The 6,000-nt window shown below is 41.7% G+C and overlaps 1 protein-coding gene across 1 annotated transcript in view; it reads left to right on the top strand.

Annotated features, from left to right (window-relative positions):
- The first annotated feature begins 669 nt into the window (after positions 1-669).
- Positions 670-6,000, top strand: part of cntn3b (contactin 3b) — a 50,772-nt gene continuing 45,441 nt past the window's right edge. Inside the window, exon 1 of the mRNA XM_010734936.3 lies at positions 670-1,221. The gene's annotated coding sequence lies outside the window, so the exon portion shown is untranslated. The remainder of the gene's footprint in view (positions 1,222-6,000) is intronic.

Below are 6,000 nucleotides of genomic sequence, written 5' to 3'. Positions count from 1 at the left end.
AGCATGTGACACTCGCAGAACTACGCTTACTACTTTGCTAGGAGCTGTGGAAAAAAAATCCACCCAAAACAGTGTGTGATTTCGGATGGTTGCATCATGAAAACAATGAAATTTCAATTAGGTGACAGCATATTTAAAGTACCTGTCTGTGTGGTCTCCTCTACACATCTACCCAGTGTGAGGATGAAACCCCTCTCACAGCTTTAAAGCCCATCATGATTCATACACCATGTGGGATCATTCAACTTCCAATAAAAAATGATTTCTGGTGGTTTTGATGTATAGAAATCTCTTGTGGGTCAGTTTCACCACAGTGCACATCACCTTTTTTTTTAACCGCCCCCCCTCTTCCTTCTTTCATTGATCAGCAGCCTCTGGTCAGCAGAAGCCGCAATTCACCACATGTACTGCAAAATCCCTGCACCATATCAACCCCAGCACACTGTGAAAAGATTTACTGACCAGCATCAGTAATTAGGTTTGATTTTTGTGATGAATTAATCAGTTTGAGCCCATGTTCTCAGCGTTTCCCGTCTTATTTTTAAACCCGGTAGCCGGTAATATTTCCCTGATTATTTCTGGAAATTTCCACTTCCCTCTCTACTCTTCATAACGATAAATATCCGGAGATCAAGACAAAAAAAATGTGCACTCACTTAAGCAGAAGGGATTGGCAGGTGCTTATAGACTGGTGGCGCATTACTGTGCTGCGATGGGTGTTTTCACGCGTCACCAGTGGGCGCCTCTTCCTGCGCACAAAGAGAGCAGAGCCCGGGGATGCGCACAATGTGAGTCTCCGCTCAGAGGCACCGCTGTCCTCTCTGCGTCTTGGCAGCATCTTGTTGGAGTGTAACACGAGGAGGTCGAGGATCATCCGCGTTATCAAACCACCACCACCCCCTGTCTCACAGCACGCAAACTCACTTGATTGTGGAATTTACCGAGCTTAGAGGTTACTGTTAGTCCCATCCTTAAAGACCGAGAGACGCACTTAGACGGAGCAGAATTTCAAAACTGCTGGAGCCAGACCAGCAACCTCTTCTTCATCTTCTTCCCTCTTTTTTTTTTTTTTTTTTTTTTTGCCGCTGAGAGGACGTTGAAGAGTTGCTGTGAGAAATGTTATCCGCTCTCTGTAGAGCCTGAAAGAACGCACACACGCGGATACTGGAATTACAATCAAAGCAGTTTCATGAAGAGGAAAAAAATTGCACCCTAGAACAAGTAAGTATCCGGTCACCGCGTGTTTGCGCCTCATTTTGCTAAAGAAAAATCTAAAGAACGGTGTTAAGTTTGCTTTGCGCAAACGTAGAAGGTGATACAACTTCATTTGACTCTGAAAATTAAATGTAAAAAAGGCCGAGATGTCTTTATCTGTCATTTTTCCAAAGGGGGCCACAGAGACGGAGTGTGCATGCTGATTGTGATCACACATGCATGATGCTGATGATTGCGTTTCTAGATGAACCTCAAATGGTCTGGATGGTCCTACTGGGATTTCTACTGCTGGGGCTTATTTCCCTCATCTAGGACAAAGTCCATATGGTGCTGCTCTGCTCAGTCACACAGAGAAACAGCACCAGGACTGTCCTCCCGGAGAAAAAGCTCGCTCTCTCAACTTGTTTAAAGCAATTATTTCAGTCCCTGCGCTGATTATTTGTGTTTAATTGTGATTTTTATGCCACCTAAGATCATTTTCTGATATTTTGAAGCATAGATTAGTGTAATTGCAGCCTACAGGGGAGGCTTATTAGAGAAATTAATACAACAGCTCAGCTTCAGTCTCATTTTTTCCTCAAAAAGCAAATGTTTGGCCACCAGTGGTCTGCACACAAGTGTTTCTTTTTTTTTTTTTTTTTACCAACCCAGACGACAAAAGGACAGACCCAACAGTGAGAGAAAAACGTTCAGCCTGCTCCTTCTTCAAAGTATCCTACCATTCAGGCGGGATTGTATTCATTCTCCCCTCTGTTCATGTTTATTTATAGATCCTTTGCACACATTTTGAGAAATAGCCAAATGAGAGTTGAAGCACGTCTTTGAAGCCATGCAGTGAATTATTTTATAACGCAGCAATATCCAGCATGGCAGTACAGGAATGAAAAAAAAAAAACCTTTTGATTGAACCAGAGTGGCAATTACATTATACATACAGTTTCTTTTCCAGCAAGGCTGTGAAATGGATTGAATAGCATGAAAAAAAACACCCATGTAAAGCGCCTGCATGAGTGGCCCCCGCTCCTCATCCCTGACCTCCAGTCATGTGGCTGGATCTAGGATGATGGTCTGGGGATATGCCGGGCTCTTTCTCTTTCTCTTTTAAGTGCACTTACTCTCCTGCCCCAGCCCCAGCCCCAGCTTTAGGCAGCAGCTGAGGGATGCAGACGTGTTTAACGTTGAAGGAAGTCACTGGGGGCGTCCTGTTGTATTCCAGGGTTTTTTTTTTTTGTTTTTTTGTTTTTTTTGCATGAAAATACACAGCTGGATAATGTCTGCAGAGCGTCCTGCCCAGATGTTTAGTTCTGCTGTGGTAAACAGATAATAAATATGTGAAAATAAGAGCTTACAAGTCAGTGTGAAATAAGAGTTTTGTGTGAAAACCCTCACGTGAAGTGCATCGATATCTCTGCCTTTCACTTGAGTGACATGTTTATTTACGCGGGGCGGCCCTTTACTTTATTCATTGCTATATGTCGTCCTCCATAATTCAAACGTGACCAGAGCCTCACTTCTAATCACGCCGTCTTATACGTACGTGCACAATGTGACACGGCAGTCACACGTGTGAAGTGGCTACTTTTCTTTGAGCCTGCGAGGCTGTGCTCGAAACGAAATGGAAGAAACATCTCAGGAGAGAATATGCATTCAGCCAATTCTTTCATGAATGTTAATGTAACAGCTGTCGAGATTGGGCTGGGGGTTGAGGTTGGAGAGGGGGGATTACATGAAATTCCTTTTTATTTGAAACCTTACTGCATAATTTGCCATGGGATGCATTGCTCACTCACCTGAGATAATGCAAGAGTTATGGCACAATCAATACCGAACAATTACTCCTACTTTGCTTCTTTTCATTTCAGTGTTTCGCTGTCGCCTGAGCCATGAAATACAGACATCATTATGCTCTGCCTTTATTTGTTAATCATGTCTTCTTCTTCTTTTTTTTCCCTTTATTTCTTTTTCTTTTAATCCTCCCTTGTTCAGACTTATGCAAGGCTTCAGTCAGTCAGAGTAAATTAGGAGGCATCAGTGCACCGTTGATCGTGAATTCTTCATTCATTTGCAAAAGCACAGAGCAGCTGTGTATTCAGATTGAGTCCGTCCCTGGTGGCGGATCCTTGTCTCCCAGGTTGTCTTGCTGAGTGATTTAACGAAGATGGCAGCGGATAGTCATAAAGACAGTAACTTAGTGGAAATGAATGCATCATACTATAGTGAATTCATTCCCGGCAAGGTGAAGGTTTTTTTCTTGCATGATCTGATATATCTGGATCTCCCAGCCCTGTGTGTACTGCATGTGATCTGAATACAGACCTTGAGCATGATAGCAACTCTCTCCTTTCCTCCCTCCCTTATTAGATTCTTTTGCAATTATGTTGCCCTCAGGGGGGGTGGTGGATGCCTTTAACCACCTTTCCTATCAATTATGTGCCAAACAACAGCCCCGCTAACCAAGAAGTCATCTCATTTACTCTGGAATGCGTTTAGCCAATGACTTCCATTAGATTTAGCTTCTGTGGAGGTGAAAGTGTGATGCCTCATTACATTTGGTGGAGCAATCTTTTGCTCATCATTTCAGTTGAGAAAGCCAAAGAAAGAAAGTGCCACCTCACCTAAAGCCCAGACAGAGTTTTTGTGCAGTTTCCTCAGTGTCCACAGTTTGTTTTGTTCTTTTTTCTCTTTTGGATTTGCTAAATCTTCGCTTGATATGCGGCTCAGCAAGGTTTGGTGCATCTTTTTGAAGGTCAAAAGTGATACAATTCTTTCTTCAATTCGAGTGACTCTCAAATGTTTTTTAGAGCATTGTGAGAGACTTACGTTCTCCACTGAGAGACAATGAAAATGAAATTCTTCAAGGCACTATGACACACCTTTCTTACATAAGGGCTGGAAAAACAGGAATTACTTTATATTGAGCCTTTTAAAGAACCATTAAGTCAGTAACAAATTAAATAAGAAAACACTCAAAAAGGAAAATCTCACCGTGTGTTTTACGGACTGCAGAATGAAGCTGTGCTCAAGCAAACATTCATTCACAGAGACACTGTGACATGAACTGTGTAACACCCAACTCACAAAGAAAGTCTTTTTGTGGATATTTTCCTCTCAGGATCTTGAAGCTTTTTTGGACTGATGGGTTGGGATGACGAGGTCGGACCCTCCAGAAAGTGGATGGCAGTTAAATACTGCACTCAAACTAAAAAAAATGCAGCACACATTTTTTTTGGTTTTGCTCCACTAGAATAATCCAATGTAATCCAATGTGATGGGTTTTTACAGTGGCAAAACGCCCCCTAAATTTTGAAAGACACCAGGAAATCCACTCTGAATCTCACAGTGCCTACAATTACACCAGATGTGGAACAGTTACTGGTGCCAGAGCGGTAGAGCTAAGCCAACAGTGGCCATTAAGTTATGATCAGGCAAATAGGATGATTTCCACCCCCTGTAGATTTTTCTTTGTGTCTGCTCAGCATCACGATGCTGCTTCATACTCCTCCACAAGATTATGTAGTCATGATTTTCAAATCATTTCACAGCCACCAGCGTACAGTTACAATTTGGTGGGACAAGTGAGCGGTTAGTATTTAGGTCTGTTTCAAGAATTCCAAAGATAGCCCTGGGTTAATCCGCACAACAGGGTTGTGTTGTAAGGATGAGGGGTTGGGTTTAATTCTTAATCCTGAGAGGCATATCAGTTTCCACTTACTGCGATGTAGGTCAGAGCTTGGGCTAAGCCCCCCCTGTGCCACTGGTTCTACAATTAAAGGCTCTTCGTTCCACCTCCACACAAAAAAGTTGGTTTAGTAGGTTTATTGATCACAGGTCAGATGAAGAAATCTGTGGATGATTAGCATTTGAATGTGACACTAATAGTTGATGGGGGTGAGAGATACCTGTAACGATGCAATCCTCTATCAGAATACGTTTTTCTACCAAGATGTGCTGATATTAAGACTAGAATATCTGTTTTTGGCTCGTCCAGGGAATTAAATACTTCTTCACACTTGATCGATGTAGAAGTCAGACACTACTCTAAAGCAGTTCTACTTAATTTTTTGCAACATTGCCAACACAATACATCCGGAGTTATTAAAAGGGTACTCCAGCAATTACGTATCATGTTTCCACAATGTCAGGGACCTCACAAGAGACATATTTTTAAAAGAGTAATAAAAATTAGTGCACCAGAAGCAGAGATACCCTGACTTTTCCCATAATCCATTTCCCATAATGCAACCATGAGCACGTTTTCTACTGCTGCTTGTTATAGATTTGTTACAAGCTGTGTTGGGGAAGTTACTTGAAATGTGTAATGTATTTTTGGCTAGTCCAGGTACATGGTAGCACCTGGTCAATTAAAGCACAGCATCATATTGATGTAGAAGTCAGATTCTACTCTAAAGCATCTCTACTCAGCTTTAATCCTAGCTGACAGTTTGTAGAAATTTTTTATGTCTGTCACTCAAAAATGCATTGGAACAAAGAACGCATCATTTGTTTGAATTAAATTGAACACAAACAAAGTACCCATGTAAAGTAACAATAAAGGGTCATAAAAGTCATGTTGCGATGCCTCCCTCGAGTGACAAACCAACTTTGATGTGAATCCAATGAAAAGTCTCACCATTGTCCAACATTTTTCTGTTTGTAGTGTTGAACTCAAAATTATTTTTGAACTTCTCAGATGGTTTGATTATCTGAGCTTTTCTCTATTTTGTGTTAATAAAGAGAACAACGGTAGGCCAGTTTACTGAAAGAGCAACAGAGTCTGCAATGGCC

The sequence above is a fragment of the Larimichthys crocea genome, chromosome I, assembly GCF_000972845.2.
Source record: "Larimichthys crocea isolate SSNF chromosome I, L_crocea_2.0, whole genome shotgun sequence".
NCBI lineage: Eukaryota > Metazoa > Chordata > Actinopteri > Sciaenidae > Larimichthys > Larimichthys crocea.
Note: the sequence above shows the minus strand (reverse complement) of the source record. Positions and strands in the feature narration are given on the sequence as shown.